The following is a 22,977-nucleotide window of genomic DNA, read 5'->3' as shown; positions in this document are numbered from 1 at the left end:
CTGAAGGCAGATGCTTAACTGACTAAGCACCCAGGTGCCCCGACTACACTCATTTCTGACATCAACTGCAGAGCTCAGTAAAAACCCTATTTGGAAAGCAGCATGTTCAGCTCATTGAGCTCATTGATATGATTTGTTATCGTCTTCAGTTGGAGTAATGATTTCTAAATAGGATGCTGTTCACCTTGGAACTGTTAATCCACAAACTAGTTTTCGTTCTCTTCCCTTCTCTTCCCACTTTCTTTCCCTGCTCCCTTCCCTTCCCCTTCCCCCTTCCCTTCCTCCTTCCCTTCCTTTCCCTCTTCCCTTCCCTTTTCTCTTCGATGTATTAGTTTATTCAGTTTTGAAGTATAGTTGACAACCAAGCAGCTCTCTTTTTTTGTTCTTAGAGAGCTGTTCATAGGGTACATATGATTCTAGGATTCAGCAGCTCCTTAAGTGGTTTTAAAGTCATCATTAGGGGAAAAGAGGCTGTTTGCTCATAAATACAATAAATAACTCTGCATCGTGCTGGTCACATGTTCCTGAACAAACCATTTCTATTTTATGTGGAACTCCTCTGGGCACTGCCTTTCTTACTAGGATGTTCCTCTATTGCTCAATACATTGTGTATGTTTCACATTGTAGAGTTATATTATGTCCTTTAGTCATAGAGTCAGTCTTAATGCCCAAGAGCAAGTTAGTAATTTTCTCTCAAATGGCGTATATTTTAGCATGGTATCCAGAAATTTTCTGGTCCAAAACCCTAATGCTGCTGACTGGTACTCATTGGCTTTTTGCCATAAATTTTATTCTACATAAGTTTGTGTTGCTCAAAGTCCCCAAGTCAGATCTTTGTATTGTAGGAGCCCAAGAGCATGGGGAAACAGACTGCTTTTTGCAGTTAAGATATGGCCTGCCTTTGTTCAGGATCCCATTCAAATACAGCCTTCTTTTGGGTAGTTGTATTGATTGATGCTACTAGTATTCCCATATGTGGAGTATGTGTCCTTCACAATTCAAATATACCACCAAACGTTGGGCTTTTCTTGTTCAGTTTTAGGGATAGATGGCAAAAACAATTTATTTTTCTTTACTTGTGGAATGTTAAGGGTGGCACCTGCCTAGGTTATTCCTAAGAATTTCACTTGTTTGGGCAGGTCCTTGAACCTGGTGGATTTATCAACATGTTCTTCTGGTCATAGGTGTCCTTGTTGCACTTAAGTCACTTGTACCTTTATCTTTAGTTTGTGATATTGTCATGGTATCATCAAGATCTTGTATCCTTTCTAGTCTCATACTAGTAACCTGGTGAATTTAAGTAATCCTTTGGCAACAGAGTAAATGTAAATTGTTGATCCTTCCATGTGAAGGAAAATTGTTGTTGGCTTTTTCGTGGGGGGAAATCAAGGCAGAAAAAAACATTTGCAGGGTCAGTCACTGAGTATCACTCTTATAGCCTGCTATATATATTTTTCTACTATTGAAATAAAATCAGGGACTGCTGATATTATGGGGGCACTACTTTATTCAAGCTTTATAGTCTACTGTTAGGTTTGATGAGCCATACACTTTTTCATAGGCTACATATACTTTGTTACTGTTCAGAGAATTCATTGGTACCAGTAGTCTGTCTTACAGCTTGTCATTAAAGTGATAATCTCTTTATCCACCAGGTATCATATACTGTCTCAAATTAATTTTTGTGGGTTCAGTTTCAGTGGTTCCTGTCTTAGCATATCTAATCAATACTGGCCCTTTTTTGGGGGGATTAATACTGGCCTTAAGGTGAATTTATATGCCTTCTGTTTTACAATAGCAGTTTGACATAATATCTATTATCTATCCCAATAATTCAGTTAAGGAAAGGGGAAGTAACCACTTCACAGAAAGTTTGTTCAGGCATTCTAACTTTAATCCAAATTAAAAAAATTTTTTTTCTTTTATTGGAGTTCAAGTTGCCTTTATTAATTAATTAATTAATTAATTAATTATTTTATTTATTCATTCATTCATTCATTCATTCATGAGAGACAGAGAGAGAGGCAGAGACACAAGCAGAGGGAGAAGCAGGCTCCATACAGGCAGCCTGATGCGGGACTTGATCCCAGGACTCCAGGATCACACCCTGGGCCAATGGCAGGTGCTAAACCGCTGAGCCACCCAGGGATCCCTATTCCAAATTTTTACCTTAATCCTACAACTATTGTGTCTCTTCCGAATCCAACTGTAGCTCCCCAGTAGGATTTCAACAGATTTTAGAATTATAGTGCATTGGGCTCTCATGTTGAGGAGTTAAAGAAATGTCTTTTATCTACTCCCTGGCTATTTTACACACACACAAGCGCATATTACCTTGATTCTCCAGTTGGGTGTTGAACCAGAATACCCTGGCCTCTCTTTCAGTATTCAGTGTGATTAATTTATTGGACAGTAACCCTTGGTAATTCCAGGTCAGGTTTTTCAGGTCTTCTTTGTCCTCTGGCTTTTAAAATTTCTCTGAACTGGTATAAATACAGCAGAGTTCTTTAGGGCCCTTTAATTTTGCGGAGCAGCAGTGATTCTTATTGGTCCATCCAACTTCTAATCATACTACATTAAGATACTTGTTTCAACCCCATCAATATCTGCTTTATTCATTCTCATTTTTTTACGTAGCCATCTGAAGATTTCCATCCTGCTGTGTTAAATACCTTGACTCTCCCCTTTGTTTTCCTATTTTCACTCGAATCTCTAATTTTCTCAGCATCTATAAACCACATATTGGGAATCTGAGAAGATAAATCTAATAAGACTTCTCAGATCATTGCTAAATATTGTAGCAGTAAGGTTGCATGGGGTGCCCATGTAGAAGTGTGCCCCTTAATCACAGTACTTACTATAATCTCAGTAAGAGGATGCTCGGCAGGTGAATATCCTGATCTTCATAATGCAAGTCTAGCATGGCTTGCATAAAGAAGCACATTAGCCACTGCTTCTGGGGAATCCACATTTATAGGAGAACAGTTCTCTTCCTCTATTTTAGGGTCAGCAAACTTTATGGGATCATTTATCTGGTCCACTGGGTTAGCTATCCCCTTGGGAATGACCTCCTGTGTGTCTGAATTATGTATATCCATCTGTGGTTGTTCACTAGTGAGTTGTGGGTCCTGCATCAGCTCAGACATTGCTCTTCTATTTTGCACCATTCAAAACCAGTGATCTGCCTTTAGGTAATCACTCTCACAATATTTTAGTAAAGGTTTTTCTTTTAGAAGCATCGATCTACAAGTGAAATATTCCTTTTTATTAGTTTCTTGGTTTTGTCTTTTCCTAAACCTGGAGTACATTCTGTGACTAGAGTTCATGAGGATTCTTTTTTCCCACCATACTTTTTCCCTTTGGAGTGGCCCTGAGGCTAGCAGTGGCCATAGTTCATAGCTGAAACCTAAGCTTTGCCCAGTGTTAGTATCTGTCCCAACACTGTTCATTTTAGCTACTTCAGAATCAAGAACCAAAAGATTGGAAAAAAAAAAAAAAAACACAAAACCAAAGGATTGTATAATTGTTTCTTATTGGCTTGCATTTCCTTATTTATCCAGGGAGTCAACTCCTGGGGAGTTGCATCTACCTTTCTAAATTCCATTGATAACTTACCTCTAGTAACTTCAGCTATAGTTCGTACCATGAGTGATGAGGTAGTTATCCAGGAATCAGAGGTTCATAAACCCTTGTCCTGTCTTCCTTCCTCTTCCCAAACCTCATGTTTCAGTGAGTCAGGATCATTCTAGTGAATCCCATTTCTGATACCAATTATGAATCTAGAGAACAATGCATAAGTGCCCTCTCACATTTGATACCAAGTGCAGAATTTGAGGAGCATCCAGATCATTCCTTTTTTTTTGAGAGAGAGACAGAGAGAGGAGGGACAGAGGGAAGGAGAGAGAGAGAGAGAGAGAGAATATCCCAAGAAGTCTCCCAAGAAGTTTCCATGCTCATTGTGGAGCCTAGTGTAGGGTTCTGTCTCATGACCCTGAGATCACGACCTGAGCTGAAATCAAGAGTCAAATGCTTAGCCAACTGAGCTGCGCAGATGCCCTCCCCCAAACCACCCTTCTGACATTCATTGTAAGTTGAGGATTTCCTGAGGCTACATGAGATTCAATAATTTGCTGGAATTGTTAGATAATTTGCTAGAACTCACTGAGAACTATCATACTGGAAGGATAGTGAAAGGATAGAGATTAAAATCATACAAGGGAAAGATGCATGGTACAGAGTCTAGGAGTGTTCCAAATGTTGAGGTTCCAGTTATCTTCTTTCAGTGGAATCTTGGACATAATTAACTCCTACCAGCAATGATGTATGGCAGTATGCAGAGAATATTGTAAACCAAGGGGGATCATCTGATGCCCCCCCCTCACCAATAGCTATGAAAGTTGTATAGCTGAGTTTATTTTCTTTTTCTTTTTTCTTTTCTCTAGCCTGGCCAGAGATTTGAGTCTTCTATTGGGTGTCTAGAATCTTTATTGGAGCTCTGTCATATAGAACATTGCTCACTGGTGATGTGACTGACCTGTCTCTAGCCCTTCCCTGAGGTTGAGCTGATACCGTGTGACCAAAATCTCCCACTATACACCATGTCATTCTCATGTAGCTCAAGATGCCAGGTAAACACAGGTACTTTGATCAGGCAGTACATTTCAGTACTCTCAGTAGTTAAGACAAAAGCCAGACTTTCCTATTTGTGAAGGTTATACTTATTACAGCGTTTGTCAACTCCTCCTTGTGCTCTTATAGTAGCAAATCCTGTTGTAAACTCTCTGCTTCTATAAATGCAGGCAACATTTTCTGCTTCATCTTCCCCACTCCTTTTCCCTACCTGGACTTTAAGGTCTTTTAGGACTGGTTCTTCAGGGGTCTCAATTTCCTGTATGCTTATTGATCAAGTCAGCTTTCCCTTCTCTCCTTGAGTCAGTTATCTGATTATGATAATTTACATTTTCTTGGAAAATTATCTACTCATTAGAAATTTTAAGAACATATTTGGTGAGAATTAAATGGCATTAAGATTTTACAAAAATCCGTGGTTATATCTGTTTGTAATGTTGTATATAGCTTAGTTTATTTCTGTTTTCCTTATTAGCCTTGGCCATAGATTTGAGTCTTTTATTGGTTATTTGAGTGATTGAAGTCACTTATTCTGTTCTTTAAAAGTGTTCTAATTCTCATGGTTCTATCTTTATTCTTTCCTTAGTTCAATTTTGTTGTACTTTTCTTAGATTCTTATATTGAATCTTAAGTTATCAAAAAGATTTAGTTTCATTCTGTAATTGCTATTGACTTACACAGTTTAAAATTGTAGTTTTGTTTCCTCCACGCTAAATATTATAGTGATAAAGATGAACTCTAATGTGTGTGTGTCTGTATTTTTTTTTTTAAAGATTTCTGTATTTTAGAGCAAGCCTGTGGATAAGTAGGGGAGGGACAGAGAGAGAATCCCAAGCAGACTCCCCACTAAACATGGAGCCTTATATGGGGCTCAGTCTCATGACCCTGAAATCATCACCTGAGCCCAAAATCACAAGTGAAATGCTTAACCGACTGAGCCACCCAGGTCTCCCTAAATGAATCTTTATTAGTCACAAGTCACTACAGTAGTACATCTTTTTTTTTTTAAGATTTTATTTTTTTATTCATGAGAGACACAGAAACAGAGAAACAGAGAGAGAGAGAGAGAGAGAGGCAGAGACACAGGCAGAGGGAGAAGCCGGCTCCATGCTGGGAGCGTGATGTGGGACTTGATCCCAGGTCTCCAGGATCAGGCCCTGGGCTGAAGGCGGCGCTAAACCGCTGAGCCACCTGGGCTGCTGGGTAGTACATATTTCTGATTGACATAGCCACCCACATGAAAGAGACCAAGACACTGAATAAAAGGGCTGCAAAGGCATAAGATAGGAACAAAAGGAAATGTAAAGTCAAAATGATGACATCCTGAAAGGTACTGGATTCTATAGGATAGAATCTTTGTAAAAAGAATTCATTAAAAAAAAAAGAGCTCTTAGTAGCATGATAGCTAAAATAAAAAATTAACAGGTTTGGTAGATAAATTTTAGTTAGTATCCTAGAAAATACAGCAAAAAGAGAAAAGACAGATAAGAAAATTACAAGATATCCAGCAGCCAGCCAATACAAATTACAGAAAAAGAAATGATCAAATAATACAGGAAACACTCCTAAGAACCTAGAGTTGCCAGTCTGAAATGACCTGTTTAGTACCAAATACATTGATTGTAAAAAGGGACCCACAAAAAAAGTGTATGTCACCATAGAATGACAGTATGCAGTGGATTAAAGTGAAGATCAGCAAAGTTTCCAAAGTAGGCAACATGTAATGAAATGGGAATCTAAATAGGATCGATCTTTAAAAGTGGCAATACAAGGAGATAGACGAAAGTGGTGAAACAGTGATTTCAAAAGTTGGGAGCTGAGAGGGAAAGGATTTACCATAGGTTTCTATAGGTAAATTTATTTTTCAAGATTTTTATATTTTTAAGTAATCTACACTCAATATAGGGCTCAAACTCACAACCTCAAGGTCAAGAGTGGCATGCTCTACTAACTGAGCCAGCCAGTTGCCCATTCCACAGCTGAATTATTAATGTGAGAATGAGAGGTAGACATTTTTCAGCATACAAGGATTCAGAAACTGCCTCTCATGCACCTCTTTCTGGAGTGCTGTTAGTGTGATCCACAAAAATGTTAGTAAACCAAGAACGTGAATGGTGAATTGTGAATATTGGAATGTCCAGAATGACATCTATATAGTAGTTAGTTTAACTGAAGCATGGAGACTGAGGATATGTCCAGGGAAAAAATGAAAAAGTGGAACTACTTCTAATATATTTGGTATTGTTAGGTCATTTAAAAAATAATATTCACAAATTTTTGACACATCTGGTGAAAAATTAGATTTATTAGGAATTGGTAAATTGAAAGTTAAGCAGAGGGGAACCGAGGGCACTCATTAATTTAAAAAACTTTAACAAAAAAAGAAATTATTCTTAAAAAAAAAAAGAAATTATTCTTATTATACTCCTTGGCTTGTCCTTGGGCAGAGTATTTACATGGTCATTTATTCAGCAAATAATTGTATGCCTACTGAGTGCTAGCCGTGGTATATTTCAGTGAAAAAAATTAAACTCATTGCCTGCAAGGACCTAATTTTTCATAAGACTCAGACAAATAAGTAATATATCAAATGTTGATTGTTATATAGAAAAATAAAGCTGAGAAGTCGAGACAGGATATGTGGACATGTGGATGTTTTTATTTTATTTTATTTAAGTTTTAAAAAAGATTTTATTTATTCATGAGAGACACAGTAGGAGGGAGAAGCAGGGAGAAGCAGACCCCATGCAGGAAGCCCGACCTAGGACTCTCTCCCAGGTCTCCAGGATCACGTCCTGGGCTGAAGGCGGCACTAAACCGCTGAGCCACCCAGGCTGCCCTATGTTTTTATTTTAAGTAGGATGATTTCAAAAGGCTTCCATGATGAAGTTGGCTTTGAGTAGAGACTGAAGGAAGAATGGGAGCAGCTCTACTTAAACTTGGCCCAAGGGAGCATGTTTTAGATAGAGAAAGCAACTGGCAAGGGCCAGAGATAGTAGCATCCTTGATTTCTCTGAGGCTCCATAGTCTGAATGGAATGAACAAGAGGAAGATTGGTATCAGGTGAGGTCAGAGGGGCAGAAATGGCCAACTGTTGAGTGCTTTGTGGGCCATTGTAAGAATGCTTGCTGGCTCTTAGTGGGACACTTAAGCTTTGAGCAGTGGAATGATTTAACTTTATTGTTTTGAAACGGTCTTGCCATCTACAATGAGGAAAGATTAAAGGGGTGCAAAAATAGGATTAGGAGATAAGGCTGTTTTCAGTAATTTAGACAAGACAGTGATAGCTTAGACTAGAGTGCTAACATTGGAGATAGTAAGATGTGGTCATATTCTACACATATTTTGAAGTTGGATTTGATGCCTGAAACTGTGATGTATGGATTTGCATTTGTATGAGTTATATGAGGGGTATCACCAACACCAAGATTTTTGGCTTGTATGTTACTAAGAGTAAGTGGAAGGATAGGATTGAATTTACTGAAATGGAAAAGACTGTGGGAAGACATGGTTTGTTAGACATTTTTATGGAATTGGTATTTAAGTTTTGGCCATATTAAATTTGAAACCTTAAAATAATGTAAACAACTATTTTAATGATAAAATTAGATTAAGCATGATAGAAGTAAGGAAGATGGTAGTATAAATGTTGAATTTTCTTCACTGTCTAAAATTGATAAAACTGGGGTGCCTAGCTGGCTTGGTCAGTAGAGTATGTGATTCTTAATCTCAGGGTTATAAGTTTGAGTCCCACGTTGGGTGTAGCAATTACTTAAAAAATAAAATCTTTTTTTTTTTTTTAATTTTAAATAAGTAAAGTTGATTAAACTATTTAGGCCTATGATTTTAAAGACATCCCATAGCCCTGCCCCCATCCTCACAGGAGAGAGTGTCCTCACATTTAGTGAGCCCTCTCAGATTTCTGTTCCATGAATTCTCATCATAGAGCAAGATGAAACATATACATTTGGAGTGAGTTTGCTTCTCCTGAGATGAGGGTCATAAGTAAACCTGCAGATTTTAAGACCGCACAATTCTGACTCTTTTTTCCTTATGTGGGATGAAGATGTGGTTGACTTGATTACAGTTTCTTCTAACAGATTATAAGAGGAAGCCCCAGGCCCCACCCTTCTTTACCACCATTTGCACTTCTTCATCATTACTTGCTTTAAATTTATGAGGGCTAACATTACCATGTTCTTTATCCCTATTTGTCACCCAAGAAAAGTCCCACATTTCCAGGTTTCCCCTCATCTGCCATAATTTAATTCCCATAGGCTCTGCATGTGATAGTTGTGTCTCTGCCACACTGTTCTCTGGGATTCATGGTTTGTCATCAGCAGGATCTCTTTATCCTCAATCTCTTTTTAAAATCCTTTTCTGTGCTTTCTCTGCTATAGTGGAAACAAAGCGGTAGGACACTGCTTCCCCTGCAGCCCTCTTCACTGGTGGCTATATTTTCTTTGATATTTCATGTATCACCAGACCTGGAGATGTATAGTCAGTCTCTTTGCTGTTTTTAGACCATTCTTTATCCTTCCTCCCTAAAAGTCTCCAAATTTTAATCTTACATCATCATTTCTATTCCTCATTGGTGCTGTCATAGAAAAATCCATGGGTCATTTGATTTCATCTCTTAAACAGTTCCTAACTCAGAGGCCACCTGTAGATAGTACTGTTGTCTTAATTCCTGGAGTTTTTTAATATACACAGACATGATCCTCCAGATACTCTAGTCTTTGTGTTTTTGAACTCCTTTCTAAAGTTTATGTCCTTTACATTACCAGTCACATCCATGATTGTACACTAGACATTGGCATTTCCAATAATTATATTTAATTTCAAGTGACCACATCTCTTCTCAGTCTAGCACATTCTACTTAGTATCAGACTTCCACAGTTTTTCACTACTCAGTGACTTTTAATCCATTGATAGTACTATTCTTTCACTTTACATCACTCTTCTGTGTCTTCACTTAACCCTTTTCCAGTTTAATTTCAGGCTAATCATTTTCACTCACTCACATTTAGCTTTGACTCCTGTATCCCACTTGGTCAAACTCTTGGTAAAACCACAATCTTGATTAAACCCACTTGCCTTCTGTCATGCTTTGGTTATGCAGCGGAACATCATGGGAGAAAAAATGCATGACACCAACCAATCTTACTCTCATTTCATGACCACTTACCTTAGGTAGATTCTTAATGTTACCTGTCAGTCATACTGTGCATTAACAGTGTTTCTTGTTAGCATTTCATCGTCCATCCCCACTTCCAGATACTGGGAATGCTTCCTACTTCATTGAGAAAACTGAAGAAATACAGAGAGAACTTCTGCAGACTTCCCCTGCCACATCTACTTGTCTACCAGTTATTCCCACCAGTATTTTAATATTCTGCTATTTTTTCTTCCGTCTTTAAAAATGAGAAGGTAAAACCTTTTCTTTAACCCACTTTCCCTTTGGGCAGTTGTCCCTGTTCCTCTTTGCAGGAAAATATTTTGAAAGGATTGCTTGTAATCTGCAGTCCCCTAATTTCTCCTGTCCCATTCTTTCTGTCAGTGTTTTATCAACATTGTTCTTTTCAAGGTCATCAATAGCCATTTCATTACTAAATCTAGAGGTCATTACTTGGTCATCATCTTAATACTTGACAGTTCAGCAACATTCGACATGGTTGATCATTCCCTTAATACATGTTATTTACTTGGCTACCAAGAGACCACATTCTTTTAGTTTTCCTCCTATCACACTAATTACTTCTCAGTTTCATTTGCTCATTTTCCTTCATCTCTTAATGTTGAATGTGCCAGGCATTACTTCATTATCTACAGCTACAGATTTATGGCTTTAAATACCATCCATATGTTGATGATGTCCAAATTTCTATTTCTAGCTCAGTACTCTCTACTGAACTTTCAGATTTGTCTATTCTATAAACTGTAACATCTCTTCTTGAGTGTCTGCTTTTTCAAATATAATATATCCAAAATAGAACTGATCACTTCAAATCTTTTTCACTGGCAGACTTGCCCTATCTCAATTTTTGGCATTTGCATTTTTTCCATTGCATAAGCCGGAAATCTTGGCACTATCCTTGATTCCACAGTTTTCTCATACCCAAACTCAAACTTACCAGAACATCTTTTTGGCTCCCCCTTCAAAATATATCCCTGAATCTCACAATTCCTTACTACCTCATTGCTATTAGCTCCATTATTACGAGGCTGATCTCAGACACTATCATTTCTAGCCTGGATGACTGCAGTCCTCTCCTTAGTTATCCTTATGCTTGTCAGTGCTCTCCTTCAGTTCATTCTTAAGTACTAGAGCTCCCTGCTCAAAACCTTCAGTGGCTCTCCACTTTAGTCAGAGCTAAAAGTCCGATTCCTTACTGTGGCTTGTATGTTCATACATCTCCTACTACTCTCCTCCCTCACTCTTGTCTTTTGTTGTTTCTAAAACATGGCAAACATGCTGCTGTCTGCCTGTTTTCTGTATGTGAGACTCTTCTTGGTCCACTTGTTTGCATAGCTAACTTCCATATATCCATCAAGTCTCTGTTTGTCAGTGAGATCTACTCTGATCACTGTGTTTAAAATTGTAATTTGTCCCTTTACTCCTAATCCTCCTTATCCTGTTTTGGTTTTCTTTTTTTATATTGCACTTACCAGTTTCTAAACATGTTCTGTAATTTGCATCTTATTTTTTGTCTTTTTTCTCATTAGAATATAAACTTCATGAAGATAGGCATGTGTTTTATTCACAGTGTGCCAGGAGCTGGAACAGTATTTGACACACATTTAGACATTTCATCTATTCAACAAATACTTATTTAGATATAGGAATAAAAGAGGTGATAGACCTGCCTGAATATAGGAGTTGTCAGTTATATCTGTGTATTTTCATAGAAATTAATTTTTAATTATATAAATTGTTGAGGGCTGTGTCTTAATTGGAGACCCCCCTCCCCCCCCCCTTTTTTTTTAACATTTAAGTAATTTCTACACCTAGTGTGGGGCTTGAACTCAAGACCCTGAGCTCAAGAGTTGTATGCTCTTCCAACTGGGTCAGCCAAGTGCCCTGTGGAGGCCCTAGCCTTTTCAGTTTTTTTTCTTTTTTTTAAGATTTTAATTATTCATGAGAGACAGAGAGAGACAGAGACAGTAGCAGGCTCCCTGATGCAGGGAGCCTGATGTGGGACTTGATCCCAGAACTCTGGGATCACTATCTGAGCCAAAGGCAGGTAGACGTTCAACCACTGAGCCACCCAGGCACCCCTCAATTGGAATGTTTAATCCCATTACATTTAATGTAATTATTGATATGGTTAAGTTTAAGTTTATCATTTAGTTTCATTTTTTATTTTCTGTGTTCTTTTTTTCCTGTCGTGTTTCAATGTAGTAAAACTTTTTGGTATTTCATTTTACATCCACTTTCAGCATTTTAAGCTCTAATTCTATTATTTTTTTTAAAACATTTTATTTATTCATTTGAGAGAGAGAAAGAGAGCAAGGGAGCATGAACGGTGGGGGGTGGGGCAGAGGGAAAGGGAAAAGCAGACTCCCCACTGAGCAGGGAGACAGACCAGGGACTCAATCATAGGACCCCAGAGATCATGATCCGAGCCAAAGACTGGTGATGCCTAACCATCTGAGCCATCCAGATACCCCTAGTTCTATTATTTTAATGACTGCTCCAGAGTTCATGATACCCAGCTTTAACTTAAAGCCTCCGTAAAGTATTGTACTGTTTCCTGCTTTATGAATGCAGTAACCTTACAAACAAAAGGATAATTCAGTTTATCAAACCCTTATCTTTTGTACTAATGCCATATCATTTATTTATACATACCTTATAAATCTTGCCTTACAATGCCTTCTTTAAAAAATTAGTTGACTTTGGGGTACTTGGGTGGTTCAGCCCAGGTCATGATCTCAGGGTTGTAAGATCAGCCCCACATCAGGCTGTATGCTGAGCATACAACCTGCTTGGTGTACTAGTATCTCTCTCCCTCTCCTTCTTCCCTTCCTCCTTCATATGCATGTTCTCTCTGTGTCTCCTCCACTGCCCCCCAAAAAAGGTATCTTTTAAGAAAATTATGAGAAGGAAAAGTGAAATCATAGGTTTTTATATTTTTCTGTTTATTATCATTGCTGTTTCTCTTTATATCTTATTTATATGAGTTATACTATCTTTTATTATTTTCCCTTGCCCTGAAGAATATCCTTCAGCATTTCTTTTTCCGCAGGTCTGCCGCAGTTAATATTTCTAGTTTACATTCACCAGAAAATCCTGTTTAGAAGGATGTTTATACACTAGATATAGAATTCTAGATTGACATTTTTTTCTTTCAGCATTTTATAGCTGTCATTGCTTTGTATTCTGGCCTCCTTTGTTTTTAATGATGTCATCCATTTTATTCTTACCTAAATGTTGTGTGGTGCTTCTCTGGCTGTTTTCAAGATCCTCTTTTTCTGTGGTCTTTACCATTTGACCATTATGTTTTAAGCTATATATTTTATTTGGTTCATCCTACGAGTGGTTCACTCACCTTCTTTGCCTGTAAGTTTATCGCTTGCTTGCTTTCTCTCTCTCTCTCTCTCCCTCTTTCTTTCTTAAAGATTTTATTTATTTATTCATGAGAGACAGAGAGAGAGAGGGCAGAGACATAGGCAGAGAAGCAGGCTCCATGTGAGCCCGATGTGATACTGAGTCTCGGGACTCCAGGATTATGCCCTGAGCGAAAGGCAGACGCTTAACTGCTGAGCCACCCAGGTATCCCACTTTATCATTTTCATCAAATTTAGGAACTTGGCCGTTATTTCCTTAAAAAATTCACCCCCCCAACCCCTTGCATTATTTCTGTCTTCTGAAACTTCAAGTATTGTTTTGTACTCTAGGCTTTGATCATTTTCCTTTAATCTATTCATTTTCAAACTTTATAATTTGAGATTTGTGTTTATTTGAATTAATCCTTCAGCCATTTCCCATTTACTACTGCCAAGCTCATCCTGTGAATTATTTCAATTATTGCACTTTGCTGGAATTTCCATTTCTCTTTTTATAGTTTAATTTCTCTGCTCAGATTTTCTCTTAGTTCACTCACTGAAAGATGTTTTCATGTAAATTTTGAATAGACAATAACCCATTTTAAATCCTTGCGTAAATACAACATCTGGACCATCTTGGTGTCAGTTTCTATTGAACTGTTTTTCTTTATTTTAAGTTATATTTTACTGTTGGTTTTTTTCTTTTTACTTTTTAAATTTTTAAAATTAAAAAAATTATTTTTTACTGTTTCTTTGATGCCTAGTGATTTTTAAATTGAGGTTTGGGATGTTGTGGATGTTACGTTATAGAAACTTTGGATTCTTTCCTGTGTAGACTGTTGGTTGTTATTCTGTCAGGGGGTTAAGTTACTGGCTGATCACCTTGATCTTGTATAAGCTTGGTTTCCTCTTTTTTAAGGGAGGGTCTATGGAAAGCCCAATGTATTTCCCAAGCCTCTCTAACTTGGTTGGACTCAATTTCTAAATTCTGTTTCTTGGAAGATCTTGCAAGGGCTTGGTTAGATTTTGTTAGGACAGGGTAGACATAGAATTTATTCTAAGTATATATATTTTTATTATTATTATTTATTATGAATAAATAAGCTTTAGAGTAGATGTTTTTCAGTCCTAGGTGTAGACCTACCTAGAAAGCTTTAAAAAAATATTAATGTCTTAGTCTTACTCCAGACCAGTTAAATAAGAATTTTAAATTACATTCTGGGTATCAAAATTTTTTACAGTATGTTACAAATACTGGTAAATCACCTCAGTTACTCATTGAAGGTTGATAACCTCTACTTTAGAAGAACCCTTTGCCAAACTCATTTTTTCTCTCTAAATTCTTGCAAAGTTCCAAGAAACTTTCAGATAATATCTAAGTTGCTGGTAAAAATGACATATAAATTAATATGTACTATCATTATTCTCAGGAAGCTAGATCCAGAGCTATGGTGACAAATCAAGATTTCCTGTCCTAAATATATTGTTTGCTTGCCTGCCTCCCTCCCTCCCACCCACCCTCCCTTCTAGTAGGCTCTCTGCCCACTGCGGGACTCAGGACCCTGATGTCAAGGGCTGAGCTGAGATCCAAGTCGAATGCTTAACCAACCGAGATACCCAGGTGCTCCCAAGTATATTGTTTTCATATGGTACATTTATTGTCAGAGTAAAAGCAGCTTGTTGCAGTATTCAGTATTCATTCAGCTCTTTTGTTCAGTAGATATTTGAGGGCTGACCATTGTACTAGATACCATGCTAGGTGATGACTATATAATAATAATAACTGAGACTGTTTTTGCTATCTTGGAGAGTTTTAGTCTATATGTGTCTTGAGATTGAATATATGGTTCAACTGTAGTTCACTTCAGTGATTAACTCTGAAATAGAGTTAATTCCTTTTGGTTTTGCTGAAAAAAAAAAAAAGTTGTTAACTTTAGTATTATAGTTTGTGTGCCTATCAGATTATCTTAGGAACTCATAGGTATCAGATTCACTTACCCAGCCGAATGATTATTTATGACTAGAAAGAGAAGAATTGGTTATCTCTAAGAGTTAGCTTGATGAGAGGAATATTAGGAGGGAAGATTTGAGAAAGAAACATATTTAGAATAATCAGTTATCCATTTGGCAAAGGGACAGGTCATTTGAGATGTGTGTTGGTAAAAATGTTAATTGGTAAATTATTACAAAAGTAAAAACTCTGTTGGTTGGTCATTTTCCTTTGCAGCTATGCAAACATGCCTTTGGTAACTTTATGATTCATCTATGATTTCTGCATGGCTGGTTCCTACCTTTGAGATCTCAGGAACCCTTTTCTCGGTTTCTAATCTAGAATTTTTTGCCACTTGTGTCTTCTCTATCACATAACTCTATTTAAAATTTTGTTTTCTCCTTAATTAGAATATAAGGAAAGGAAGAAGAAGACGAAGCTTTGTTTTTTTTACTATGGTATCCTTACCCTTTAAATGCTTCTTGGCAAATAGAATTCATTGCATGTCATTAACGACTGCATTCTTTGAAAAAGTTTTAAAAACACAAGACTATATATATATATATATATATATATATATATATATATACACACACACACACATACACACACACAGAATATATATATATACACACACAGAGAATGTGTATATATATAGAGAATATATATATATAATATACAGAGAATGTATACATATATATATATAGAGAGAGAGAGAGAGAGAAAGAGAGAGAAGTACCTAAAAAGTACAGTGTAAGGAATGACTAAAATATCTTTGTAAATCTGAATTTTTGTTGTGTTTACAACCTTACTATTTCATAAATGGAACTGCTGGGTATTGCTTTTAGTTCTCTGCAAAGAATTTCTGAGACACTAAATGGCATCATGATTTAAGAAAGTTTGGGAACCTCTTGGCTATAGTTTATCCATTATTTTATATTTATTTATTTATTTTTAAAAGGTTTTATGTTTAAGTAATCTCTGTATCCGCTGCAGGGCTCAAACTCAGAACCCCAAGATCAAGGGTCATACACTCAACCAACTGAGCCATCCAGGCATCCATTATATATCATATTATATTATATTATATTATATTATATTATATTATATTATATTATTATTATATTATATTATATTATATTATATTATATTATATTATATATTATCCATTGCCATATGGACAGTAACTTGGGTTGTTTCTACTCTGGGCTACTGTAAAAAATAGGAATATTTCTTCCCATCTCTAGTAATACATATTTTATTCTGTGTTTCTCTAGAATATGTATTTTAGACAGGAATTTTAAAAATTGTTGTTGTTTATTTTAAGTAGACTCCACACCCAACATGATGTTTGAACACATTACTCTGAGATCAAGAGTCATATGCTCTATTGACTGAGCCAGGTAGCCAGGTGTCCCTTTTGGATAGGAATTTTTTGGTTACATTTATTTTTGAGCTATAGACTCAGGTTTTCTGTATCTTCTTGCTTTAGTTTTGTAAAGTTACATTTTTCTGTAAATTAGTCCATTTTATCTAGATTTTCAAATTTCTTGATACAAGTTTTCATTGTTATCTTTTTAATGTCTTCAGGTCTGTAATAATGGTGACTTCTTTTTAATCCTTGATATCAGGTATTTGTGCCTTCTGTTTTTCTTGATCATCTTTTCTAGATTTATCAGTATTAGTCTTTTCAAAGACCCAACTTTTGGGTTATCTCCACTAAATTGTATTTTTTCCCCACATTATTTTGTATATTCATCTTAATTCTCCTTTCTTTATGTTATTATTATTATTGTTATTATTACTTATTTTCTTGAGAGAGAGTGATTGTGCATGAGCAGGGAGGGGGTGGGGAGGAGAAGCAGAGGGAGAGAGAGAGAGAATCTTAAGCAGACTCCACACCCAGCCCAGTGGAGCCTGACCCAGGGCTCAATCTCATGACCCTGATACCATGATCTGAGCGAAAATCAACAGTGTGACACTTAACCCACTGAACCACCCAGGTGGCCCACCTGTTCTATCTTTATTAGTCTGTATATATCTTTTTTTTCTTCTGGCCATTTTTAAGATTCTTTTTTTTTTTTTTCCCTATTGGCTTTAAGCAGTTTGGAAACTATATACTTTTGAGTAATTTTCATAATGTTTCTTGTACTTGGAGGATGTTGAGGTTCTTAAATCTGTAGGGTTATATTTTTTTTATCAAATTTGGAAAAGCCTACTCCATTATTATAATTTCTTCCAGGTTTTTTCCCTTTTTCCCCATTTGGAAATGCTAGTTATACATATTATATATTATTACATATTACAGTTGTCCCCAAACTCAATATTCTTCTATCTCTCCACTGCTGTTCCCCCAACCCCCATGTTTTATTTTTTTCCAAAATCCCATTGGGTTTGGATGGGATTAACAGTAGATTGGACATTATAGAAGAAAAGATAGGTAAATTTGAAGACAATATTAGAAAGCAATAGCCTGTTGTACTACTGAAGTCATGCACAATTGACCTATCAACTGATGTCACTGTGTGCCCTTTGAGATTTAAAGTTGGTTTTTATTCTCTGTTCTGTTTTTTTTTTAAAGATTTAGTTTAGTTTAGTTTTATTCTATTTTCTATCTGTCTATGTATCTATCTATGAATGAGGGACATAAAGAGAGAGGCAGAGGCATAGGCAGAGGGAGAAGCAGGCTCTCTGCAGGGAGCCTATGCGAGGGTCAGTCCTCATTCTGGATCCTTGGGATCGTGACCTGAGTCGAAGGCAGAAGCTCACTCACTGAGGCACCCAGGTGCCCCTCCCTGTTCTGGTGATGTGAGAATCCTAATGTCTTCCCCAGGCTTTCTTGAAATTTCCACCCTTTTTAAAAAGGTTTTCATAGTTGCTCAGAGTCCTACTCTGTGCAACTTTTTGTGAACTCTGAATGGCTTATTATCATTTCATATAGAGCTTTAAATAAGGAACATAACCTCATTTTAAATTTTTCTTAAAAACATGAGGTCTTCGTGCACAGTAGGACCTTTGTTATTGAAGTTTTGAAGTTTAACATTGTCATAATGCAAATCATGTAAAATTACTGCAAAAAATAGCAATGACAGCTAATTGTAAGCCATTACTATGTTCCAGTAAGCAAAGTACTATGCTTAATAAGTGCTTTGTGTGTTTTGACCAATTTAACTCTTGGACTAGTCCTATAAAATAAGTATTATATATTTGTCTGATTAACACACAGAGGGTTATCAAAATTATCCATCTGTTATTAGTGTGAAGCTGGTAATGGTATGTACATCATTAAATTTTTCTAAAGATTAAATAAGAGAATCCATGTAAGATACTTATCACAGCATCTGAAAACATAGTTCTCAAAAGATCCGTTGCTATCTATAGGTTAATAAATACCTAGATATAGTATGTTTGGGATTTTTTTCAAAGTAATCTTGAGGATAGAGCAGGAGGGGATATCCACAAACTTGGGTATAATAAATGCATACCTTTGAAAATGGATGATAGGTTCAGTAGAACTGAACCTTAAATATATAAAGTTTTATGTCATTTTTAAAATGGAGTACTGAATTTAAAAAGAAACTGTGAGGCGCCTGAGTGGCTCAGTCAGTTGAGTGTCTGACTCTTGGTTTCGGCTTAGGCCATTATCTTGGGTTTGTGAGATTGAGCCCTGCATTGGCTCTGCACTCAATGAGGAATCTGCTTGAGATTCTCTCCCTGTCTCCCTCTGCCTGTTGCCTCACACCTGCATGCACATATGCTTTCTCTCTCTCTCAAAATAACCAAAAAAAGAAAAAAAAAAGATACTGAGTCAGAATTATTACATACTAGTTTTAAAAAATGTTTCCCTAGATACTCAGTTTGGTTATAAACTAAGATGATATATTTTCCTAGAAGTGCCAGAGTAAAATCTTACAATTGTTAAATGCTGACAATTACTAAATAATACTGTGATTACTTGGCAAGTAAAGTAGCATCCCTGTATAGCTCAGGATCTAGTAAGACTAAATGTGCATTCAAAAGTTACAGTTTCAAGTTACTAGATAATTCTTTCTCAGTCTTTTTAAAAAAATGGTCCTTATCTCTCAGTCTTTACTTAGAAGAACTGTGTTTTCAAAACTTTCTTAGCAAACTGCATTATTTTTCATTAATAAAAAATATATGATTATGATGTTGATGTCTGTTCCAAACTATATAACCAGTGGTATATATATTATACTGAGTTTCTACAATTCTAATCAAAATCACAGAAAGTCTTACCTAGCCTGCCTGTACTAATAAATCATGGACCTCTGTAATTTTTACCTACATGTTTTGAAATACTGAATATAGCTCATTGTGACTAGAAACCCTAGGTTAAGAATCACTTCTACTTCATATACAAGATTAACACCTAAGAAATGGCTCTTGTGTATTTACATAGTGATCAAAATTATAGTTAAAAGATTTATTTATTTATTTTGGAGAGAGAGAGAGAGAGAGAGAGCATGCATGCAGGGGGGAAGTGCTGAAGGAGGAGAGATTCTCAAGCAGATACCCCACTGAGTGCAGAGCCTGACTCAAGGCTCAATCGTAGGACCCTGAGATCATGACCTGAGCCAAAATCAAGTTGGGACACTTAACCAACTGAGCCACCCAGTACCCCTAATCAAAAATATACTTAATCCGTTTATTAATTATCCTTTTTCCTCCCCGTTTCTGAAGTATGTCAACTATAATTTTGATTTGAAGAAAATGCAGTGTTAGCTTATTCTGTTAGCTAGGAGAATCAGAAGTAGCTTGTAGCCAGAACTACTTCCATATTGCTTTTTTGTTGTTCAAAATCCAGGTAGTATTTTTCTTCTAATAATATAATTGTAATTAATCAAGTGAACAGAGACAAATCCGATTATCGCTTTTCATTCAATTCCTTAATGATTCATTGTTCGTTATTATCTGAATGCACCTTAAGAAAATGTGCAAGTCTTGTTAGCATCTGGTAATTCTCTACTTTTCTAGTTTTACTTTCTTTTCCTGAGCCTTAAAAATGACAGATAGTTTCAGAACTATTACTTCTATACACTCAGATTTTTTTTCCCCCGGTGGGAGAACTTACCTTCCTCTCAAATTCATCTTGAGCACTAACTTACTCATACTTAAACATTTAGCTCAGATGTCAACTCCTGTATAAGGGGAGGAAAGAACACATACTTAAATGTAGGTATATCATAATGTGTTTGCTTAATACTTGTTCATATGAATCAACAAGATATTTCTAGAAATAGGATTCTGAAACATTTATTTTGAGGTGAGAAGATAAATTTGTAAGGGTTAGATTTTCTGAATTACAGTTTTCTGAATTATGAGACTAGTTGAGCTTTCTACCAGGTGCCTTTCTATTACTGACATTACTGACATAACCAAACTGCATCAAAAGATCTTTCTCCCTCTCGGTCTCAAAGGTTAGGATGGTAATCTCCTATTTCTTCTTCATTTGTACAGATTTTACAAAGTAAAGTTTTATTTTGGACATAGAGAAATTGTGGTGCAGGGAATAAATCAAATATTCTTCAATGAAAGAATGAAATGAAACAAAAACAACAATCTTTGGGTTACCAATCTAACAATAGATAGTTTTTTGTTTTAAGGTTTTATTTATTTATTCATGAGAGACAGAGAGAGAGAGAGAGGCAGAGACACAGTCAGAGGGAGAAGCAGGCTCCATGCAGGGGAGCCCGATGTGGGACTCAATCCTGGGACTCCAGGATCACGCCCTGGGCTGAAGGCAGGCGCTAAACCACTGAGCCACCCAGGGATCCCCACAATAGATAGTTTTAATTAATTAATTAATTAATTAATTTTGATAGTTTTAATTTAAAATTAAAATACCCACATCCGTTTTTGCTGTTTAATATCTTACACAAATTATAAAGTGCTAGACTTTACAGACAAGATTTTGGGTGTTTTGGTTTTTGCTTTAAAAATGAATTCTTAAAATTGTTGAGTGATCAATTTCATTATGTGTATTTTACTACAATTAAAAAAAAAAAAAACTTAAAGCAGCCCACAAAATAAAAACCTCACTTGCTGAATGTTCTCTATTACACCAGGCCTCATATTGCTGTACACTTTGCCTCCTACACTGCCTTTTATTCCTTTACGTCTTGAACCTGAGCACGAAGCAAACTTTTCCTTCCTCGTACCGAACTTTCCTCAGTGTTCACAACTTTCATAGCCTTTTCTCCTATGTTTACCATAAGTGAGACCTTCACTGAAGACACAGACATCTAGGTGCTCATAGTCTTCCTCTTAACGTCAATTTCTGCCTTTACTTTAATAATTTTAGTACCCCCATAGACAATTGTAACTTTGTCAATATCTTGAACTCATTTCCAGTGTTCTCTTGATTGTGCCGTAGCTAGGCATCTAATTTTTAGGTCATACCCATGGACCTTACTTTAACTGGAGCCATGTAAACTCCCAAATAACCAAAGGTGCTGATCTGACAGAGTCCATTGTTCAAACTTATTTGTGCAGCTGTGCCAGCTAGTGTTATTTTCTGATTCCTTATCTGGGCTACTGTCATTGAGTTCTAGCTAGTCATCCTGTTCTCTCTTCTTCAGATATATTTTTTATATTTCTGACAATTTTCCTGGAACATAAATCAGATTATAACATCTTGGTTAGAACTTTTCAAGGGTTTCCCATTACTGAGAAGATAAAATCATTATACATTAGCATGGTATACCCAGCTCTTCACAGTCTGATTCGGGTTTTATTAATTATTATCTTATATTCTGACCTTTACATGGCTTTCTTTTGGCAAAATTGAAGTGTTTGTAGTTCCTGAAATATGCCTCTGTATTTAGCATACGAAAATACCATTCTGACTTCTCTGTGAAGCTTTCCTTGGTATTAAGGCTGGCTGGCTTATGCACTAGGTTCTTGTTGTGGATTATATATATATATACCTCCACTATACCTGTTACCTCACAGTATGGTATCATTTTGTATGTGTGCCTATTTATTACAAGAATATGAACAGTAATGGATTTTTCTTTTTACTCATGTGACCCTAGCATACAGAAGAAGCCCCACAATATTTGTTGACTTAATGAGTAATTTACACAAAGGAAATAAACCTAGGAAAGAAAACCATTCTACCTTCCTAGTAGCCAAAGAACTGTAGTCTCTACTATCAAGTCTAAATTTTCAGTACAATAATATTAGGAAATATTGACATACACTACTCATGTTGACAAAGTAATAATAAAACTGGTGTGGTGTTTGCGATTTTTAATTGCTATAATTCTTTTGGAAAAATTTGACTATATAGTATGGGGAGCTGAAAAATTGTTTCAAGTGGTGATTGTAAAGACAAGATAAAAGTCAGAGGTCAAATTGCACATACATTATGATTATACTTTTATTTTATGTGTATATATTTTAAAAGATTTTATTTATTTGAGGAGAGAGAAAGCAAGCAGGAGGCAGGGCAGGGAGAGGGAGATGCAGGCTCAATCCCAGGACTCTGGGAATTTACATTACAGTGGTAATAGTGGTTTTATGATGTTAAAACTATGGATAGTTTTCCCACTTTTGAAAATATTTTCTGTAATGTTATATTTTATGGCTTAAAATGTACACAACTTATTCTGATATTTGGATTTTTTAAAAAAATGTAATTCTGAATCAAAATTCTAATTTAAGAGCAGTTGAATGGTTTTTAAGTTAATTTTTTTGGTCTTGTAAGGGTTTCTCTGGCTCAGGCCAAAAGGGAAGGATTGATAGTTAAAAGTTGGTATTAAGGTAAGGTGTGTGAGGCCAACA

General features: G+C 36.2%; 1 protein-coding gene across 2 annotated transcripts in view; it reads left to right on the top strand.

Annotated features, from left to right (window-relative positions):
- TRIM33 (tripartite motif containing 33) overlaps positions 1-22,977 on the top strand; it is a 116,189-nt gene that overhangs the window by 55,786 nt on the left and 37,426 nt on the right. The window lies entirely within an intron of this gene.

Source organism: Canis lupus, chromosome 17 (assembly GCF_003254725.2).
Source record: "Canis lupus dingo isolate Sandy chromosome 17, ASM325472v2, whole genome shotgun sequence".
In the NCBI taxonomy this organism is placed as follows: domain Eukaryota; kingdom Metazoa; phylum Chordata; class Mammalia; order Carnivora; family Canidae; genus Canis; species Canis lupus.
Note: the sequence above shows the minus strand (reverse complement) of the source record. Positions and strands in the feature narration are given on the sequence as shown.